Genomic DNA, 22,419 nt, shown 5'->3' with positions numbered 1-22,419 from the left:
CCAAAATTATAATAGTAGTAGAGAAATCAAAATGTTTTGGAAATCACAACAATGTAGTGTAATATAAAGGCCAAATATATAGATCTGATTAATACCAGAAAGAATTTTCTATCAAGTTAATAGTCAAAAGATAACTTAGTACTATTACCAGAAAAGAGACAATCACATACTTTTTAAAAACAGCATTCCTCTAAAAGCATGCTTAATTAGCCCAGAATGTGCTTACTGCTGGGGTCACACATGGTGTCCCATGTCCTATGTTTTGCATTACCTTCTAAATCCTTCAACATCTTCTCATCAACAACTCTAACAGTCTTTAGAGCAGGGACATGATTATACCCTATTTTGGTAGCCCCTGATTTTCTACACCTCCTACCACAAAGTTGGGCAAATGGAAGCATTCAAGTAACTTACTGAAATGAGTTACTAAGTGTCACCTAGTAAAATAAAAGTGGTTTTAAAAAGACTCCCATTTAAAGTAGAGATTATTTACTCCTTTAAATTAGTAAAGTGTCCCTCAGCTGTTCTTTTTAAAAATTTAATTTAGTTTTATTATAAATTATTTCCATCTACCTCTGTTCTTTCTTTTCTTTCTACAAGCTGCTCATCTTTACTTCTAAAGTTTTCTCTCTCTCTATGCATTAGGTCAATTTGGCAACACAACAGTTCAGGAATCCAGCTGACAGAGAAAGAATTCTCCCTGGAGTGGGGCAGGGGAGGAAGCTAGGTGGGAGAAACTTAGATGGCAAAAGCAGAATTCTCTTGATGGTTCAAAGAGTAGAGACAATAGCAAATATTATAATTAATAACTTATCTTTTACAACCATCACACTTCTATGGTTGCTTGATTACTGTATAGCATCCCCCAATGAGCTAAGTTCTAGGACAGCAGAATCTGTGTAAACTTGCCGCATCACTGGATGCACGGTTCCTAGAACAGAGCAGGTGCTCAAAGAGCTAACAAATGATGAATAAATGAGGGAGTTCATGATGATTAAATGAAATCATGCCAATTAAGCACTTGATATAGTGCCTGACACACAGCACTGAAGAGGAATTCATTTTTGTAACTGTGTAAAATATATTTTTACTATTACTAAAGAATAAAATAATAGTGATAAAACAACCTTTGTAGTTCAACTACAGCTACAGCCTTCAAAATGAAAAGAAATGTTATGTTTCCCTCCATTAAAAATGATACAGTGGAAATAGTGACAAAGGTGTGTAAGCTATATTACACAAATAAATCTGACTACAGTTATTTATTTAAGTACTGTGCATTAGTACCACAGAAGCCACAACTTATTTTTCCTAACAATGTTAAATGCTACAGACATAGAAATGAAACTACTAGAAAGCTCCCACATTATTTCTTTAATGTGTACAACTTATGAAAATTGGTATCCTAAACAAAATGGTATAAGAAACTGATTCAATAAAACAACAAACAAGATTTGCCAAAGGTCAGTATAAGTTGCCTAAACCTTTGCTACTTACAAGTATATCAGTAGTACTGGCATTACTGGGAGCTTATTAGAAATGCAGAGTCTCAGGCCTTACCCCAGATTATTGAATCAGAATTTACATTTTAACAAGATCATCCCCCACTCCCAGTGATTTGTATTCACATTAACATTTGCGAGCCAATGGCTTAAACCTTCTGCTTCTATAGTAGATACAACTCCAAATTAAAGCTGTGTAATTTGTGACCCTAAGGTTTCCAATATCCTTAAGGCAGCATATTAAATTATCCTCAGGAGTGTTTTAATATTAGATATATTTTATACATTAAATTTTTATTCTAACTCAGTAAACAGAGTAAAGATGGGTAGAAGGAAAACAATAACATAATGCAGTATCTAAGACTGGATTCTGGACTAGATTGCTAGGATTCTAACACCAGCTTCACTTCTTACTTGCTGTGCAATTTAGGGCAAGTTACATAACCTCTTTGTGTCTTACTTTCATCTCAAAAACAGAGCAGATAATACCTATCTTATAGGTCTTAGTAGAATTCTTTATAATAGAAAAAAATAGAACTTAATCTACATCTCCGTCAGCATGTAAATGAATAAACTAAAAACAGCCTTACAATAAAATATTCAAAAAACTGAATTAAGTAATTCTACATGTACTCACTTGGAAAGATATGCACATTGAGTTAAGTATGTTTCAGTTTAGCATATGCTCTAACTTTAACTTTTAAGTGATGTCTGTATAGTTACTGTGCACATGTTACATAGGCATATGATATATGTATGTACATGCATTTGCACACACACACACAGAAGAATCTAACGGTGTATACAAACTGAAATTAGAGAGGAAGGCCTCCTTTGTATACTCCAGCACCGACCGAATTTGCTACAACGGGCACAGAGTTCTTTAAAAAATTTATTCATATTATCAAAAAAAACAGGCAAAGAGACTATAGTTCATTCCCCGTCATTCTAAATAAAGAGGTCTGATAAATACTGTGTGAAATAAAATATTATAATTTCAGAAGTATTATCCATGATTTAAAAAACTGAAATAACAGTACTTTAAGACATAAAACATGATACTATTGCTAATTTCCCACACATTTACTCTAATTTTAAAACAATCCGATTTAGAAGCTAAAAAATCAATAATTTCTAATAACATCAAATAACTTTTCTTTGAGATTACATTATTAGATATTTCTTATTCTAAGTATCACATGAAGTAAGTGGGCTACTTAATTTAGGTGTTCTGCCATTTTTACAAAAATGTCACTTACAAAATACAATTATTTCTATGTTATAAGCAGAGAGCACCACCTCAAACTGCTTTGTTGATATAAAGCTCACTATATTTTCCCTAATGTCCCACCCTGAACTCCTGAGAGAAGAAAACCCCACACATATGAGGACGTACACACATCATCTCCTGACTTTAACTACATTGCAGCCATGCTAGACATTCTCATAGAAGTCACCCTTTAAAGGTGCCATATACCGGAAAAATATAGTCTGATAAAACATTACTTCTATAACTATGCATTAGCAGCTGACTAGTTAGTAGACCAGCTAATTAACTAGCACTCCTAGAAAACAAGAAAAAGTTTCATTATCACCTAAATCAGGAAATAATTTTTTACGACTCAACTCTTTTTTTTTTTTTTTTTTTGCGGTGGGGGGGCCTCTCACTGTTGTGGCCTCTCCCGTTGCAGAGCCCAGACTCCGGACGCGCAGGCTCAGTGGCCATGGCTCACGGGCCCAGCCGCTCCGCGGCATCTGGGATCTTCCCGGACCGGGGCACGAACCCGTGTCCCCTGCATCGGCAGGAGGCAGACTCTTAACCACTGCGCCACCAGGGAAGCCCGACTCAATTCTTTTTTTAGTCCTACTAACCAAATACCAAAGGTAATCAATTGTCCCTATTATTCTTCTTGCCAAGCTGAAACATGGTTTTGTAGTTTTTTACTGCAATACAAGAGAGAATCTTCTAAAAGAGATATATACTGTTTTAGGAAAAGAGGCCATAGGGTAGTGAGTTTGAGCTCTGGAACCAGACTCTGTGGAATCAAACCTCAGCTCTACTGTTTAGTTAGTCATGAGTCTTAACTGAATGATTTCTCCTAAGATTTAATTTGCTCACCTGCATAATCAGAATATCATCATTAACAGGATGTCTAAATCTATGGTCTCTGCATCCCTGTTGCTTTGTATCTTTCTTTCTGTTTATTGTTGTTCTTTTTATTTAAGAACTAAAGTTCTTAAAGAAGAGCTGATAAAATACAGCTAAGACGTGATAGATACGTGCCAGCCAAATCCTAAGTGCCTCACAAGGCTTTCCTCAGCTCATCCTTAAAACAACAGTTCACTTCACAGGTGAGAAAACCAGCTTATAGCAACTTAGTAAGTTTTTCAAAGAGCTAGTAATTGGATGGATTAAAAATTCAAATTCACAGTCATTAAGAAGTTTGTGTTCCTTATTTTTAAAAAAAGAATTTAGACATGAATATACTTCTTGCTTGTAAAAGAAACAGTACTTAGCTTTCAGAGTTAAAACCCACCTGCCACCAGCTATTCCAATTTGTTATGGGGGAAGACCTGGTTTAAAAGTTAATGAGCAGCAGTTACAAGTAACTTATATGCTCAGCATCCTACAATCTCATTTTCACTGTGCAATGAGAACAGGTATCAAACATCAAAATATGTACACACATATATACACCCCCAACATCGTTCCTATTTTACTTTACTTAAAGAAAAAGTCCAAAATCCTAATAAGGCTTACCAAACTCTCCACCCTTCGAGTCTTCCCAACTACTCCAAAAGCTTCATCTTTTGTGATTCACTTTCCCACTCTATTTTCCTCTCCAGAAATATTAGATTTCTTTCAGAAAAGGGTCAGCTGTCTCTCCTGCCTTTGGACCTTTCTTTAATATATTCTTTATTTAGGAAGGCATCTCCTGATTCCCCCATACTAGGTTATGTCATTCTGTTGTAGGTTCCTAGAGTATCTAATACTATCACTTTTCGAAAATTTATCACACTTCTGTTATCTGTGTAATGTTTATATTCCCCACCAGATCTTAATCTTGGTGGGGGAAGGTGGGGTGGAGAAGTGTAATGTGGTGCTGGGACATAGCTGGGTTTGTTTTGTTTTGTAACCCAGTGACTAGCAGAGAAGATACTCCATATCTGCTCAAACACATGAATGAATGGTAGGTTGATACATAAGTAAGAGGCATAGTCCCTGCCACCAAACAGTTGGTAATCTATTGAGAAAATAATTTAAAACATCTGGAGCAGAAGCAAACAATATAAAACCAAACTAAAATTAGCAAGCTTCTTACTCAAGTGGGAGGCTTTTCTACTAAAAATGGGAATGGAAGATAGGAGTGCCCACCATGATATTAGCCAGGGCAATTAGATAAGAAAAGACAATTATAGGCATAAGGATTGAAAAAGAAGAGGTAAAAAAAGAAGAGGTAAAACTACATCTATCTGTAGATGACATGATTGTGTATCTATTTAAAAAACCCAAGACAGTCAAAAGAAAAAGTTATAAACAATATGAAAATTAGTAAAGTAGCAGGATATAAAATAAGCATACAAAAAATCAAAAGCCTTTGTAAATACGAACAATAGCCAGTCAGAAGATACAGAAGACACAATTCTTAGTAGCAACAAAAAGATTTTTAAAAACTCAAACACAGAACTCCTGCTGATGGTCATGATGGAACAATGGGTAATGGACCAGCTTTCTCCAGGTAGAAAGCTAGTGCAATAAAAGAACTCATTCTGATTTGTTTCCCTTTTCTCAGAGATCACAGTCTTACACTGCCTGTTGTCCCGTGCCTGAAAAAGTTGGAAAAAACATGTTAAAAAAAAAATTCAGACACGGGACAACAGGCAGTCCTAACCAAGAAGAATAGAAAGAAATCCACAGTGGACTTACTGTTGCCATTTTGTTCATTGTTTTCTGGCTTTTTTATAATGCCTTTGTTTCTTTTTTCTTCTCTTGCTCTCTTCGTTTGTGATTTGATGATCTTCTGTGGTGGTCCGATGAGATTTCTTTCTCTCTTTTGTGTATCTACTATAGATTTTTGCTTTGTGGTTCTCATGAGGCTTAAATATCTTATATTTATAACAGTCTATTTTAAGCTGTTAACATTGAATGCATACTAAAGCTCTACCTTTTTAAGCCCCCCCATTTTATGTTTTTGATGTCACAATTTATATCTTTTCACCCTGAGTATTCGTAACAAATGTAGTCACAGTTACTTTTAATACCTTTATCTTTTAACCTTCATACTAGACTTACAAGTGATTTACTCACCCCCAACACATTAGAGTATTCTGAATTTAACTATACATTTACCTTTTCCAGTGAGATTTATACTTTGTTTTCTTGTTACTAATTAGCACCCTTTCATTTCAACTTGAAGTCCTTTTAACATTTCTTGTGAGGCGGTATGGTGGTGAACTCCTTCAGCTTTTGCTTGTCTGGAAAACTCTTTATCCCTCCTTCAATTCCGAAGGACAATTTTGCTGGGTATTCTTGGTTGGCAGTTTTTTTCTTTCAGCACTTTGAATGTATCATGCAACTCCCTTTTGGCCTACAAAGTTTCTGCTAAAAAATCTGCTAATAGTCTTATGGGGATTCCCTTGCATGTAACAAGTTTTCTCTGGCCACTTTTAAGATTCTCTCTTTAACTTTTTATAATTTAATTATAATGCATACAGCTGTCCGCTTGATGTTGTCCCATAAGTCCCTTAAACTATCTTCATTCCTTTTCATTCAAATTCCTTTTTTGTGTGTGTTATTCATTAAAGGATGCAAAATGCTGACCACAGGAATTTAAAAAAGTAGTCATTTCTGGTTAGGATGGTTATTGTATTAGATGTTGTTCTAGTATGCAGACCAAATTTTTCTAAATTGTGCAAAGGGTATAAGAGAATTTGTTAGACCCCTGTAGAAGCTACTAAGCATTTGCCTCTGACATTTCTACTATCAATCTGTAAAGGAAATAAGGTTTGCTAACATTGTTCTAACCAAATTCATATGGCTTGTACATTTATTTCCTTTCCTAGGTATTCATAAACCATTTCTTCTCTTTTGTATAATCTTCCCTAGAGCGATTATCACTAATTGCTGGTTTGTGGGATTCTCATCCCTCCTGCCCCAGTTTGGAAAATCAAAATTGCATTTCCTGTTTCCAGTCATCTGATCTTTCTTTCCTTCTCTCATTCCTTGGAAGTCTTAGCACCTAAGTCAGAACTCTTTATTTAGAATACCTGAATGAACTCCTATAATCTTTGCACATATGTCCTTCAAGAAGGTTTTCAGATATAGTTACTCTTACCCTTTCGGTTTGAAGAGCATATTTAACAGAGGGGACATAAACATCACCAGTGTTACACCATCTGCCCAAGCAACAGCCCTATAACATTTGTTATTCTTTATTTTACAAAGACATGTTTATAAGACCATTTTGTTGTCCTTGGTATTTTTGCTGAACTCAATCTTGCATTTTCTCTATATTAATAATACTTATAATTTATTCTTGGTTAAATATCCTTTTTATCTTGGGGATATGTTCTTAATTAGTCTGAAGTCATTGAGGAACCACTAATTTCCTTAGATTTTTTTGCCATTCATTCCTTTTTGGGATTGTTTGTGATTTTAATAACCAGAAGTCATTTTTGAGAACTTAATAACATCCCTGGACTTTCCAGATTTTCATGTTGTGGAGGCATATTAATTTTTTTTTCTAAATTACTTTAGAATCTATAGGGGTTTTTTTTAACATCTTTATTGGAATATAATTGCTTTACAATGGTGTGTTAGTTTCTGCTGTATAACAAAGTGAATCAGCTATATGTATACATCTATCCCCATATCGCCTCCCTCTTGCGCCTCCCTCCCACCCTCCTTATCCCACCCATCTAGGTGGTCACAAAGCACCAAGCTGATCTCCCTGTGCTATGCAGCTGCTTCCCACTAGCTATCTATTTTACATTTGGTATTGTATATATGTCAATGCTACTCTCTCACTTTGTCCCAGCTTACCCTTCCCCCTCCCCATGTCCTCAAGTCCATTCTCTACATCTGTCTGCACCTTTATTCCTGTCCTGCCCCTAGGCTCACCAGAACCATTAGATTCCATATATATGTGTTAGCATACAGTATTTGTTTTTCTCTTTCTGACTTACTTCACTCTGTATGACAGACTCTAGGTCCATCCACCTCACTACAAATAGCTCAATTTTGTTTCCTTTCATGGCTGAGTAATATTCCATTGTATATACGTGCCACATCTTCTTTATCCCTTCATCTGTCGATGGACACTTAGGCTGCTTCCATGTCCTGGCTATCGTAAATAATGCTGCAGTGAACATTTTGGTACATGACTCATTTTGAATTATGGTTCTCTCAGGGTATATGCCCAGTAGTGGGATTGCTGTGTCATATGGTAGTTCTATTTTGAGTTTTTTTAAGGAACCTCCATACTGTTCTCCACAGTGGCTGTATCAACTTACATAGAATCTATAGGTCTTAAGCTCTGATTGTGCCCAATCTCATTTTTTAAGAAGTGATTATAATATAGTTATTTCTACCTGGTCAAATAAGGTATAGGGTAGTACACTGTTAGGGACTGAATTGTGTCACCCAAAATTAATATGTTGAAGCCCAAATGCCCAATGTGACTATACTTGGAGATAGGGCCTTCAAGGGGATAATTAACATTAAAGGAAGTCATAAGGGTGAGGACCTAATCTGATAAGACTGGTTTCCTTAAGAAGAGATAGCAGATATCTCTCTCTTCATCTGCACATAGAGAATAGGCCATGTGAGGACACAGTGAGAAGGACACTGCAAGCCAGGAAGAGGAACCTCATCAGAAACCAACCCTGACAGCACCTTGATCTTGGACTTCTAGCCTCCAGAACTGCAAAAAAAGTAAATTTATGTTGTTTAAGCCACCCAGTCTGTGGTATTTTGTTATGGCAGCCCAAGCAGACTAATGTACACACTTTCCCCAGGTCATAGCTGAACTAATAAGATGTCTGCAAATGCCTTGAGAGTGTATGAAAAATTCAGTACATACTTCTGAAAACAGGCTTCATAGTGTCTAACAAATACCTATAAGGAGACGAAAGGTTAAGAGACAGAGTTTATTTTCCTACTTTATTTAATTACTGGTATTCTAAAAGTATTACTTCAGCTTTTTAACTGCAGGTATTCATTTTGGATTTAATAGACTTTTATGAACTGGCCTGAACCCACCTGCCACTTAAAATAATAATGATCATTTACAACATTACTTTTTATGGAAATAAACATTCTAATTTTCAAACCACATTCTTCTTCTTCTTTTCTTTTTTTTTTTTGTGGTACGCGGGCCTCTCACCGCTGTGGCCTCTCCCGCCGCGGAGCACAGGCTCCGAACGCGCAGGCCCAGCGTCAACGGCTCACGGGCCCAGCTGCTCCGCGGCACGTGGGATCCTCCCGGACCGGGGCACGAACCCACGTCCCCTTCATCGGCAGGCGGACTCTCAACCACTGCGCCACCAGGGAAGCCCAAACCACATTCTTAAAAGACATTTGGGAGTTCAATGTTCTTATGTTTAGACTTCCTATATTATGTTAGTAAGATTTTACATTGGAAATGTCTTCAAATAAGGGCATGATGACAATGAACTATTAGTCAAAGTACAAATACTAAACAAACACAAGTTCCCTGTATTCAGAGAATGAATCATATCCCTGAAAGGACATGCAAGACAGTTATGAATCCCACTGGTGAGTATCTCAGTGACAATGTTCATGCAGATGGAAATAATTTTCTTTATTCTAAAACAGCGTGAATCACTGATGTAAGAACCCACAAAACAAACTAGAAAGGGGCTCAGCTAAAGACTATTTGGGTTCAAAGGTTCCTACCTGTGACTTCGGTGGTTCACAAGAGTAAATATGAAGGTTTGAAGGGATTCAGAAATCCAGAAAAAACCAGAATTACACTCCTATATTTCCAGTGAGATTTACTGGCATACACTTCACACATAAAACTCACCTTTTAAAGTGTGCAATCCAGTTTTTTAGTATGTTCAGAAAGTTGTGCAAACAATGTCACTATCTCGTGCCTGAATGCTTTCATCACCCGCCCCCAAAAAGCGTACCTATTAGCAGTTATTCCTCTTTTTGTTCTCCTCCAGCCCCTAGCAACAACTAATCTAGTTTCTGTCTCTATGGGGTTTTCCTATTCTGGACATTTCATATAAATGGAATCATACAATATCTGATCTTATGTGTCTGGCTTCTTTCACCTTGCATAATGTTTACATGGTTCATCCATGTTGTACCACAAATCAGTACTTCACTCCTTTTCATGGCCAAATAGTAGTCCATGGTATGGATAAACCACCTTTTGTTTATCCACTCATCAGCTAACAGACATCTGGGTTGTTTCCACTTTTTTGTGAATACTGCTATGAATATCTGTGTATACAAGTTTTTGTGTGGACATATTTTCAATTCTCTTGAGGATACTCATAGAGTGGAATTGCTAGGTCTTTTGATAACGCTATGCTTATCTTTCTGAGCAAATGCCAAACTGTCTTCCAAATGGCTGTACAATTCTACATTCCCAACAACCATGTGTAAGGGTTCCAATTTCCCCATATCCTCACCAACATGTTACTGTCCACCTTTTTATTACAGCTAGTGGGTGTGAAGTAGTATCTCACTGTGGTTTTATTTACATTCCCCTAACGAGTAACGATGTTGAGGTTCCTTTCGTGTGTTTATTGGGAACTTATGTATATTCTTTGGAGAAATATCTATTCAAATCCTTTGCCCATTTCTTAATTGGTTGAATTGTCTTTTTGTTGTTGTTGAGTTTTTACATATTGTAAAAACTTATCAGATATATGATTCACAAATATTTTCTCCCATTCTGTAGTTTAATTTTTCACTTCTTGATGTAAAGGTGTTTTCTGATGTTGAAATAAGTGTTTGAGATACAGGTGTTGTTTGATTTTGAGACAATCCAATTAACCTATTTTTGTTGTTGTTGCTTATAGTTTGGTGTCATATCTAAGAATCCATTTCCTAATCCAAGGTCACAAAGTTACCTCTATGTTTTCTTCTAAGAGTGTTATAGTTTTAGCACTTACATTTGGTCTCTGGCCATTTTGAGTTAATTGCTGTGCACAGTGTAAGATAAGGGTCAAATTCACTCCTTCACATGTGGATAACCAGTTGTCTCATCATAACTTGATGAAAAGATTATTTTTCCCCACTGAATTATCCTCACACTTTTCTGAAAATCAATTGATCATAAATGTATTATTTCTGGACTTTCAATTCTACACCATTGATCTATAATGTGTATCCTTATGCTAGTACCACACACTCTTGATTACTAGAGCTTAATATCATACTGATATTGATATTGTAGCTTCAGAAATTGGGAAGTATGAGTACTCCAAGTTTGTTCTTCTTTTTTGTTATTATTTTGGCTATTCTGAATCACTTCAATTTCTAAACGAATTTTATTTATCTATTTTTTGGTCATGCCACACGGCTTGCAGGATCTTAGTTCCCCGACCAGGGACTGAACCCAGGCCCTCGGCAGTGAAAGCGCGGAGTCCTAACCACTGGACCACCAGGGAATTCCCTCTAAATGAATTTTAAAATCAGCTTGTCCATTTCTGCAATGACAGCTGAAATTCTGATTTGGATTGTGATGAATCTGTAGATCAACTTGGGGGGTATAAACAATACTAATTATTAACAATATTAATTCTTCAGATACATAAATATAATGCAATGTCTTCCCATTTATTAGGTATTCTTTAACTTTTTCTCACAATATTTTATAGTTTCTGAGTAGTAGTTTCACATTTTGTTATATTTATTCATTTTATTCTTTTTGATGTTATTGTTAACGGAATTGTTTTCTTAACTTGATTTTCAGTTGTTCATTGCTAGTATATAAGAATACATTTTTTCTTGTATTCTGCAACCTTGCTGAATTTATTAGCTCTTATAGGTATTTATGAATTTCTAAGGATTTTTTATATACATGTCATGTTTATAAACAGAGATAGTTTTACTTCTTCCCTTCTAATTAAGATGCCTTTTTTCCTTGTCTATTTGCCCTGCCTAGACCCTCCAATACAATGGTGAATAGAAGTAGTGAGAGCAGACGGACATCCTTGTCTTGCTACTGGTCTTAGAGAGAAAGCTTTCAGTCTTTTACCATTAAGTATGATGTTAGCTGTGGGTTTTTCGCAGGTGCTCTTTATGAGGCTGACGAAGTTCTCTTTTATTTTTTGAGTGTTTTTATTAAGAAATGGTATTGGCTATTGTCAAATGTTTGTGTCTACCCTGTGATTTTTGTCCTTTATTCTATCAATATGGTGTATCACATTGACTGTCCTATGTTGAACCTTACATTCCTGGGAAGAATTCCATTTGGTCATAGTTTACAATCCTATTTATATACTGCTGGATTTGGTTCACCAGTATTTTGTTAAGAGGATTTTTGCATCTACATAAGTAAGGGAAGGTGGTCTGTAGTTTTCTTTTTCTGGTATCAGGGTAGTACTGGCCTCAAAGAATGACTTGGGGTGAGTCTGTGAAGTATATATATCCATCCATATATATACACAAATACACACACACACACACACTGTGCTGCTACTTATGTATTTTACTCTCATTTAAGGAAATACCAGGTATGTTGCTTTTGCTTCCAATTTTCTTCTTGGTTGATGAAATTTCGTAGGTTATTACTGAACTGTAGGTTATTAGCTTGCTGATTACATTATAACATTTCTGGAAAGTGACTAGTGACCTGTTTTACTCAAATGATGTATCAGGCACAGTACCTACATGGTCAGCTTAGTACAGGAACAAAGTGTAACAAATAAAGGTGGTTTTCATTTCTTTCTTCCTTGGTTTCCCAACAGGCAAAATCTTTTGCAGTGTATGGGTGGTCTGTGACTGGGGTTGGGAGAGACAGTAGAAGCCAGGTGATAAAAGATGTTGGGTTTTTTAATATCAACTCTATTTTATTATTATTATTTTTTTTGCGGTACACGGGTCTCTCACTGTTGTGGCCTCTCCCGTTGTGGAGCACAGGCTCCAGACACGCAGGCCCAGCGGCCATGGCTCACGGGCCCAGCTGCTCCGCGGCATGTGGGATCTTCCCGGACCGGGGCACGAACCCGTGTCCCCTGCATCAGCAGGAGGACTCTCAACCACTGCGCCACCAGGGAAGCCCTCAACTCTATTTTAATAGTTGATGAAGCTGAAGTACAGAGAGAAGGGAAAGGCAGTTACCTTTGTTGATGTATAATTTACATGCAAAAAATTCACTAATTCCAAAATGTACAGTTTGATGGGTTCTAACAAGCACGTGTGGTACTGCAACCACTACTACAATCAAGACATACATTTCCAGCACCCAAACAAGTTCTCTGGGTCCCTTTGCAGTCAATCCCCTTCCCATACTCCTAAAGCCAGACAACTAATGGTCATAGGCAGTCATCATTTATCAGCATTAGGCATTGCATTGAACCCATGCCATACTATTTAATCCTCCTCCTGAAGTCTTAAGAATAGATAGTTATCCCCACATTATGGATGAGGAAACTGACTCAGACCAAGTAAATCATGCAAGCTAGTAAACGGTTAGGGACAGGCTCAAATCCAGATCTACCTAATTCCAATGTTAAAAATTGAGTTTTAATTAAAAGATACGGAATTTCTTGAATTCCCTTGAAAAAATTTTTGTAACTGTCTACAAGTATTTGTCTACGCACATCTACTGAGTTTGCTTCCTTTAGGAGAAGTATGCATATTTTTAGGTACCCAACAGCCCCATTACCTTCTATGGTCATTCTGGCACTGAGCCAATGCCCTCTTAGCTCATTTCTGTCACTTTTCTGGTCTTTGTCAATACTTGAAATTGTGATCTGCGGTGTACTTTTTGAGTCCAAGTTATATGTGTAGGAAAATATATGAAAGGATACAAAAAAACCCTGCTAAAAATGTTTACCCTACTCCCTTAACCCCATCCCCAAGGTAGGAAGAAGGGGAGACAGAAATGATTAGCTTTCATTCTTGATACATTTCTATAGTGTTTGACTTTATTAAAGTATGTATTACTGCTGTAAATTAACTCACGTGGATTGATATTATGAACTAAAATGTTACCTTCTGAAAAAAAATTAATACAACATAAAATTCTATAGCTACAGTTTCAAGTTTTTCTTTATAATAATAATTAAAAGTGATTACAGATGATATCTTTTTTCTTAATATTATTGACAAAATGGTACAAGAACTATCACTTAATATAAATACTAAAACATTCATTGCCATCTTGTATAGCAGCAGGTCACTTTAAAAAATGTTCGTATACATGAGACCCAATGATGAGAAGACCAATTTGTGGCTGCAACTTTCGTATTCTTGCTGATGTCACTAATAACAACATGGCGTTTAGGCACAGACTAAAGCACACAAATAGAAACAGTGTTGCTTCTGCAATAATAACAAAGATAAATGATTCTTAATGTATTTGTATTAGACTGCAGGAAAAGAGCTTTTTAAAGGTAAAATTATAAAGAAAGCATAATTTTAAAACCAGTAAACATCGAAAATTTTAAAGTATACTTTTAACAACGTTTAAAAGAAATCACTAAACTTAAAATCATAGTCAATACCATTTGTAGAATTATGGTTTTCTTGACATTCACCCCGTTTTCTTTTTTTGCATTAAATGTCCACACTGTTGTGTTTTTCCTACCTTTATTATTTATGAAGGATGAGATAAGTGATTTGTTTCTACTTCTAGTAATGTCCAGAGAACATGACATTGTGAATGGTTAAGTATTTTGTTGGTAGGGAAGACTGTTCTCAAGTTTATCAGAGGCTCTATCATGGGACCCAAAAACTGTAAGTCTAAAAGCACTTTGGATCCTGCAGTCTCATTAGCCCCTCTCTTTCCTTCCCTTTAAGATCTTTCCTCTCTCTGGTTCCTTTGTTTTCTCTTGACATATTAAGGTCTTTCTCATCCATAAAATAAAATCGTTTTTGCCAGTATACCTCCCTGTTTCTGCTTTCCTATCCTGGTCTTTACTTTCTCAGCCAAAGACTCTTTGAAAGAATCTACACTCAATAATGGAGCTTCCTTACCTATCATTTGCTCCTGAACTTTTACCCCCAGTGCATTTCTGAAACTCATGGGGCAAAGATTACCAAAGACCTACCTATCAAACACAGTCCCCCAAAACATCAACTCTGAATCCAGTTTCCTGATATAGGAGAAAATCACGTAACTATGTGGAACTGTGTCATGATAAATTCATGGTTTCATCTTATCTGGATATTTATTACTGGAGTATAACCTTTTAATACAGCCTTATTCAGCTCTAACTCCAATTCCCTCAAAAACTACATAAGTCCTTTGAGCCTCCAAACCACTTCCTTGACCAATACTTAGTAAATTATCTCCCTTGCCAACCACTCAGAGATCTTCTAACATATTATCCCCTCCCTTTCTAGAAACTCTTCAGCATATACTCGAGTTTAAAGGCTTGAGTCCTCCAAGTTGATATCTCTCAAATTTTTACCCATAATAAGAATCTTTCTCCTGAGGTGCAAATTCTTACTTGACACCCACCTCCCCCAACATTCACTGGGCACTTATCTTGTGCCAGTCACTGTGGTTGGTGCTTTTCATATACTATTTACTGACCTTTACAGCATCACTGTAAAATAGATACTACCGCCACTTTATATGCAGAGAAATTTAGACTCAAAAGAGGTTAAAGTTAAAAGACTTGCTCAAAGCCACACAACTGGTAAGTGGCATTGCCAGGATTTAGGCAAATTTGTCTAGCTCAAAGCTCTTACTCTTAAAATAACAAGAGCAGCAACTAATGAGTTTGGGATATGTGCCAGATGATGGTCTAAGCAATTTCCATGCTTCAGCACATTTAATCTTCATAATCACCCTACGAAGGAGCTGCTATTATTATTTCCATCCTAAAAGTTGTCTTTTAACTTCCTACTGAACAGGAATTCGGTATTACCTTAACATCACCTAGCTATCTCAAACTCACTACGTGTGAGATGGAACTCCTTTTATCTACCCGCAATCTGCTCCTCCTCTGGTATTCCTTACCTGGGTGAATGACACCAACATCTCCCACTTGTCCATAGAGAAACCTGGAAGTCATTCTTTACCATCCCCATCTTCCCCTTCGCATTATATAGTCAGTTCTCTTGATTCCTTCCAAACCTGCTATTTCCTTCCTTCATGTCACTGATATTTCAGTTTTACTGCATTAAACGTTAAGTTCCATGAGGACAGAAGTGTAGAATAACGTTTTGTTCACAGCAGACATTTGATAAATATTTGCTGAATGTATGAATGAATAAATGAATTAGCTTGCAAGCTTTGTACCTTTGGTCTTGCAGCTCTCTGATCCATTCTTCATAGCGCTACTAGAGATCTTTGTAAAAGGCATATCTGATATGAATCTTCAGCTTATAAATCTGTAACTAGTTCAACTCCTTTTATGTATTAAGAGCCTCTGAGACCCACTATAATCTGGCTTTTCTGTATCTCCTCGCCCCTAAATTTAATACTCCTTGTCTGCTTTTACCTCAAACACATATATTCCGGTTTCAACACAGCTAAAGTATATACAGTTTCTGAAATTGTGATGTTTTTGAACATGATGTTGTCTCTGCCTGGAACAGTCTAGCACACTGCCACCCAGTTACCCGCCGAACTCCTTCAACTCAGCTCAGGAAACAGGCCTCCATCCATCTCAGGATGAGTTAGGAGTCCTCCTTGATGGTCCCACAGGACATCACACTGGTACTGAGCTATAAGCATATCATTACCACAGTCCTTATCATCCTGTTTTGGGTTATTAATTTAACTGACCATCTTCCACAGCAAATTTTGAGTGTCCTAAGAGCAAAGAAAGTCTTGCCCCTCCTTTCCTTTTTTCTTTCTTTCTTTTTCACTCTCTTTCTCCCTGCCTTCCTAGTGCCCAGCAACCACATCCCAGTTTCTGACACAGAGTGAAACTTCAGTAACTGTTGAGTTAAAGAATCAAAATTACCAGATTTTAAGATTAAGCATGGAACATCCTCCATACAATTAGCCATTTGTTTTCATGTTATAGTTTGCTCAGAGGGTAAGAGCAAAGAAGGAAAAGGATGAAGAAATATAAAGAGGAAGATAGGCATTCTTTCATTAGTGAATGAAGTTTAAAAGACACGAGGGGAAAGAGAGACTTTAGATCCAACTGTCCACTTGGACAACAGGCTTTAGAGAGCTATTTCTTATCGCTGTCCTTCAAAGTGTAAAATATTGGTAACTGACTATTCAGAGCTCTTGAGCAGCTTCAGTCTTTATACTGTAAGGGACTCTACTCTGCATTAGCTTCAGCAACTTGCTGGTGGACAAGAGAGGACACCAAGCCAAAGGCAAGATGCTTTTACCATTTTTGATCTTCAATGACTCCTGGGTTCTTAATAGCTTATAGCCCATCAATCTAATAAATATATTTAAAGAATTCCCTTTTTTTTCTCTGAGCAAGTAGCTAGCTTTTCACCTACCTCTACTGAAGCTCATCTCATAACTTACCTATTCTTTCACAGAATCTTAAAACTGTATCTTGCAGTTTATCCTGTCAACTAAGCATTTTCCTATAGAAGTATCATATATGAAGTTGAGGATTATCCTTTTCACATATCTTTAAACAATTATTCAATGTAAGTGTACCTATCCTTGCTATATAGGTATGTTTCCTCAAGTGAAAAAAGAGAAAAATATTTATTTACCTGGAGTGTATTTGTTGCTATACTATGAACTTTCAAAAATTTTAATTTACTTCATCATCAGAACAAATATTTGAGGTAGGTATTGTCTCCAGTTTACAGATGAAAAAACTAAACTTTAGAAATAGTAAACTACTTGCCCAAGGTGAAACGTCTAAGAAACAGTATCCAAACTTAGGTCTGTATCATTACACAGATCATGCATTTAATTCCTTCACTGTACTTTCTGAAATATAAATGGGTCATATTTTGAATAATGATTTTATCATTTGCAAAACACCTTCCTAATACATATCTTCTAATTTTAAAACAATTCCAAGAGTAATTGATATTCCCATATTAAGGCCCAGGAAGTTGAGACTCAGCAGTTAAATCGATAGAACTAAATCTCAGTTATTGAGAGTACAGTCAAGAATGGAATACCAGATCTTCTGCTACCAAGGCCAAAAGGTGCAGATCTAACCTTAATAGATGCTCCTCTGTTAATGATGTCTAGGTACAGTGGGATAGAAGAAAACCAAGATTTGTACTTAGATTGACAAGGATTCCAAGAGATGAGCGAAGTTTAAAAAGATAGGTCAGTAGTTGTTAAAAGCAACCCAGAAGACCATACTAAAATCTATAATAGATAGTATATGACAGCATGATGACATGGTGGAAAGTATATGAGCCTTGACATCAGAGTCTTGAGTTTGACTCCTGCTTTTGGTATTTACTTTCTTTCTTTTTTTCTTTTTGTGAAGCATGTTGAAGTACATGCCACATATCATTTCACCTCTATAAACTTCAATATGCATCTCTAAAAATATAAACATTCTCTTACCAACAACAATGCTCCTATTTTAACAAAATTAATAGTAATTCTTGATATCATTTAATATAGCCAGGTCATAATCAGGTTTCCCTGGTTGTCCCATAAATGACTTTTTACAATTGGCTTATTTGAAGCAGGATACAATGTCTCCACATTTCCTTTGGTGAGAGTATTTAAGTCTCCCTTAACCCACAGTGATACTCCCTTATTTTCCATGCCACTGACTTGTTACAGAAACCAGATCAGTTGTCCTGTAAGAAGCCCATATTCTGTGGTGTCACTTCCTTTTGGTGTCACTTAACTTTGTTCATCTAGCTCAAGGGTCAGCAAACTTTTTCTGTAAAAGGCCAGATAATAAATATTTTAGGCTTTGTGGGCCATATGGTCTCTGTCACAACTACTCAGCTCTGTCACTGTAACGTGAAAGGAGCCATAGACAAGACTTAAGTGCAGGGGCTCCCCTGGTGGCGCAATGGTTAAGAATCCGCCTGCCAATGCAGGGGACACAATGCAGAGCCCTGGTCCAGGAAGATCCCACATCCCGCGGAGCAACTAAGCCCGTGCGCCACAACTACTGAGCTGTGCTCTAGAGCCTGCATGCCACAACTACTGAAGCCTGCAACAAGAGAAGCCACCGCAATGAGAAGCCCGGGCACCGCAAAGAAGAGTAGCCCCCGCTCACTGCAACTAGAGAAAGCCCGTGCACAGCAACGAAGACCCAACGCAGCCAAAAATAAATTAATTAAATAAATAAATTTTTAAAAAAAAGACTTAAATGCATCAGAGTGGCTGTGTTTCAATAAAACATTATGAAAAAGACAAAACAAAAAACATGCAGTGGGCTGGATTTGGCTCAAAGGCCACAGTTTGCCAGCTCCTGCTGCAGAAGCTTGATTTCATGCAGGTTCAACATTTTTGGCTGGAATTCTTCAGAGCTGGTGCTGTCTGCTTTACATGTATCCCTGCAGGCTCACTATCTGCTTGCCCTACTTTTTCTAAGTCTGAGATTAATCAACAGGTCCAGATAGGGCAGTCTGATCCCTTTACTGTAACTTCCCACACAACCATTTGTCTAATAGTTTCACTTATTGACGATCATAGCCTGAATAAATTATCTCATTAGGTGTGGAAAAATAATTTTCTAATCCTGCCATTCTTTATACATTCATTAGCTAAACTTCTGCAAAGAACTTTCCCTCAACAAATGTTATTTACTTACCCCGAAACACAGTTCATACAGAAAAAAGGAAGGATAAATGCTTAATTCTTTCCTTATAATTGTTTATTTTCAGAGTAGGAGTTAATGCCCTATTTGTTACCACTGCTATCTGGTAACTTGTTGAAGTGATGTGTGTGTGTGTGTGTGTTTCTTATTACAAGTCTGTTGTTATGAACCAAGGAGTTTTCTATATTCAACCAGCTATCTTTATTACTCTTTCTGATACTTAAGTTCTCTCATCTTTGGCCAGTGGGAGCCTCTTTATATTGGTCCCTGTGTCCTTTTGGCATGCACCACTAACTAATCTTTGAAAGTTCCTTGCTTTTTGATACAACAGAATGTCCCAGGCTCATCTTTTGGTATTTTCTGCCCCAGACTGAAATCAGCCATTCACCCATGACCCTCGGATCCTTTCAATGAGGAATGGTATTTATGATGACAGAGTTCCAGCTGTGCTCAATGCTATTGTGCTGTTATTACAACATGTCACTGATGAAGGTATAAAAAATATATAATCTTGGGACTTCCCTGGTGGCCGAGTGGTTAAGAATCCGCCTGCCTATGCACGGGACACAGGATCGAGCCCTGGTCCACGAAGATCCCACATGCCGCAGAGCAACTAAGCCCATGCTCCACAACTACTGAGCCTGAGCTCTAGAGCCCGCGAGCCACAACTACTGAGCCCACATGCCACAACTACTGAAGCCCATGCACCTCGAGCCCATGCTCCACAACAAAAGAAGCCACTGCAATGAGAAGCCAGCACACGGCAACAAAGAGTAGCCCCCGCTCGCCACAACTAGAGAACGCCTGCATGCAGTGACGAAGACCCAAAGCAGCCAAAAATTAATTAATTAAAAAAAAATATATATATAGTCTTGAATTCATGAGCAGAAGTAAAGTAGTATACTCTTTCTGGAAAACAAACCCTAACTCTAACTGTGTGACCTTAAGAAATTATTTAATTCCTCTATGGCTGAGTTTTCTGTAAACTGGAATTAAAACAGGGTCCATCTCACAGTTTTAATATAAAGATTAAATGAATTTACATATATATGGCATCAAAAGCAATGATTAGCATACGGTAAGCACTCGATAACAATCAGGTACTATTTTTATTGAGAGCTTTGAAAATACTCCAATCTCTGACCCAGTAACTCCACTTTTATGACTTAACCATAAGGAAAATAATTTAAAAGTTAAGATAAAAATTAACAAAAGCATGTCAATTACAGTATTTATAAATGTGAAGAAAACTATAAACATCTAACGGTCACCATTAGGGAAACAGTTTATGAAGAAAAAGTGATATGGAAAAATGCCCAAGATATATGTCAAGTAATACTAATAAACCCATCAGCCAAAGATACCATTTCTACTAGTCAAGTATGAACGCTTATTTCATTGCGCCCTAACCACATTTTGATTTGTATGCCTTTATTGAACATTTTGAACACTCAACAGAACAGTTTGACTTTTACATATTTGCTAAATTAGTATGTGATATCTATTTGCATTTCTTTGTGAAGTTAATTTTTGTTTCTAATTTTATTAGCTATCCAATTACTATTTCTATAAATTATCTTTTGTCTATCTACTGAGAAAGAAAATTAACATTTTATATAGAAAGTATTTGCATAAGTTATTTAAAATGCTCACAACAAACCTTGAGGGTACACAGCATAAAATCAAATAATCCAGCATCTTGCCATTTAGAAGTCTCAATTAATAGCAAACCAAAATTAATTCAGAAAACACTAATGATCTGGCATCTGTGGCTCATCTATCAGCATCACAATCAGATGAGTTCTAGTAATGAATTTATAAAAGCAAATATATCAGGAATTAATCAGTTTGCATAGAAGCTGCATTGAGTTTAGGGAAGTCTCAGGGTAAAACTACAAAGCAGCATAGTGTAATGGTTAAGAGCACCAATTCTTTGTGGGTTCAAATACAAGCTCTTCCACTTACTAATTATGTGACCTTTGCTAAAATACTTAACTTCTCTGTGTCTCTGATTCCTTATATGTAAAGTGGAAATAATAATAGTATCTAAGCTGACAGGGTTGCTATGAGAAGTAAATGAGTGTGTGTGTGCATATATACATACACAAACACACAGTGATTAGAACACTGCCTAATACATAGTAACTGCTGTATGTTTGCTATTGTTACAAAAATGAGTTTATAAATTGATCCCTCCTTGTCTCCTACTACTTTGTATAGCACAGTTTACTATTCAAATACTGTATTGTTTTGTGACTATTTCAAAATATTCCTACTTTAATTAGCTATGCACAATTTGGGTGATCAAGGTACGATTCTTTTTAAAGTGCCTCTGATGACACTTCTTTTTAAAGTGCCTCTGATGACATGATTCTTTTTAAAGTGCCTCTGATGCCAGACATAATATCCTAAAAACAAACAAACGATAAAGCAATCTCAAGAAAGAACAACAAAGCTGGAGGCATCATGCACCTTGATTTCAAACTATATTACAAAGCTATAGTAATTAAAACAGTGTGGTATTGGCATAAAAACAGACACATACATCAATGGAACAAAATAGCCAGAAATAAACCCACACATGTACGGTCAATTAATTTACAACAAAGGAGCCAAGAATATACAATGAGAAAAGGATAGTCTCCTCAATAAATGGTGTTTGGAAAACTGAATAGCCACAAGCAAAAAAATGAAAATGGACCTCTATCTTTACACCATACACAAAAATTAACTCAAAATGAATTAAAGATTTGAACATAAGACCTGAAACCATAAAACTCCTAAAAGACAACACAGGCAGTAAGCTCCCTGACACAGGTCTTGGTGACAATTTTTGAATTTGGCAACAAAAGCAAAAATAAAGAAGCAGGACTATATCAAACTAAAAAGTTTCCGTACAGCAAAGGAAATCATCAATAGAATGAAAAGGCAGCCTACTGAATTGGAGAAAATGTTTGCAAATCATATATTTGATAAGGGGCCAATATCCAAAATATATAAAAAACTCAAACAACTCAATAGCAAAACAAAC

General features: G+C 36.5%; 1 protein-coding gene across 2 annotated transcripts in view; it reads right to left on the bottom strand.

Moving 5' to 3' along the window:
• LRP12 (LDL receptor related protein 12) overlaps nt 1-22,419 on the bottom strand; it is an 83,974-nt gene that overhangs the window by 44,927 nt on the left and 16,628 nt on the right. The window lies entirely within an intron of this gene.

The sequence above is a fragment of the Monodon monoceros genome, unplaced genomic scaffold (genome assembly GCF_005190385.1).
Source record: "Monodon monoceros isolate NGI ecotype Baffin Bay Population unplaced genomic scaffold, NGI_Narwhal_1 Super_Scaffold_14, whole genome shotgun sequence".
Taxonomy (NCBI): domain Eukaryota; kingdom Metazoa; phylum Chordata; class Mammalia; order Artiodactyla; family Monodontidae; genus Monodon; species Monodon monoceros.
Note: the sequence above shows the minus strand (reverse complement) of the source record. Positions and strands in the feature narration are given on the sequence as shown.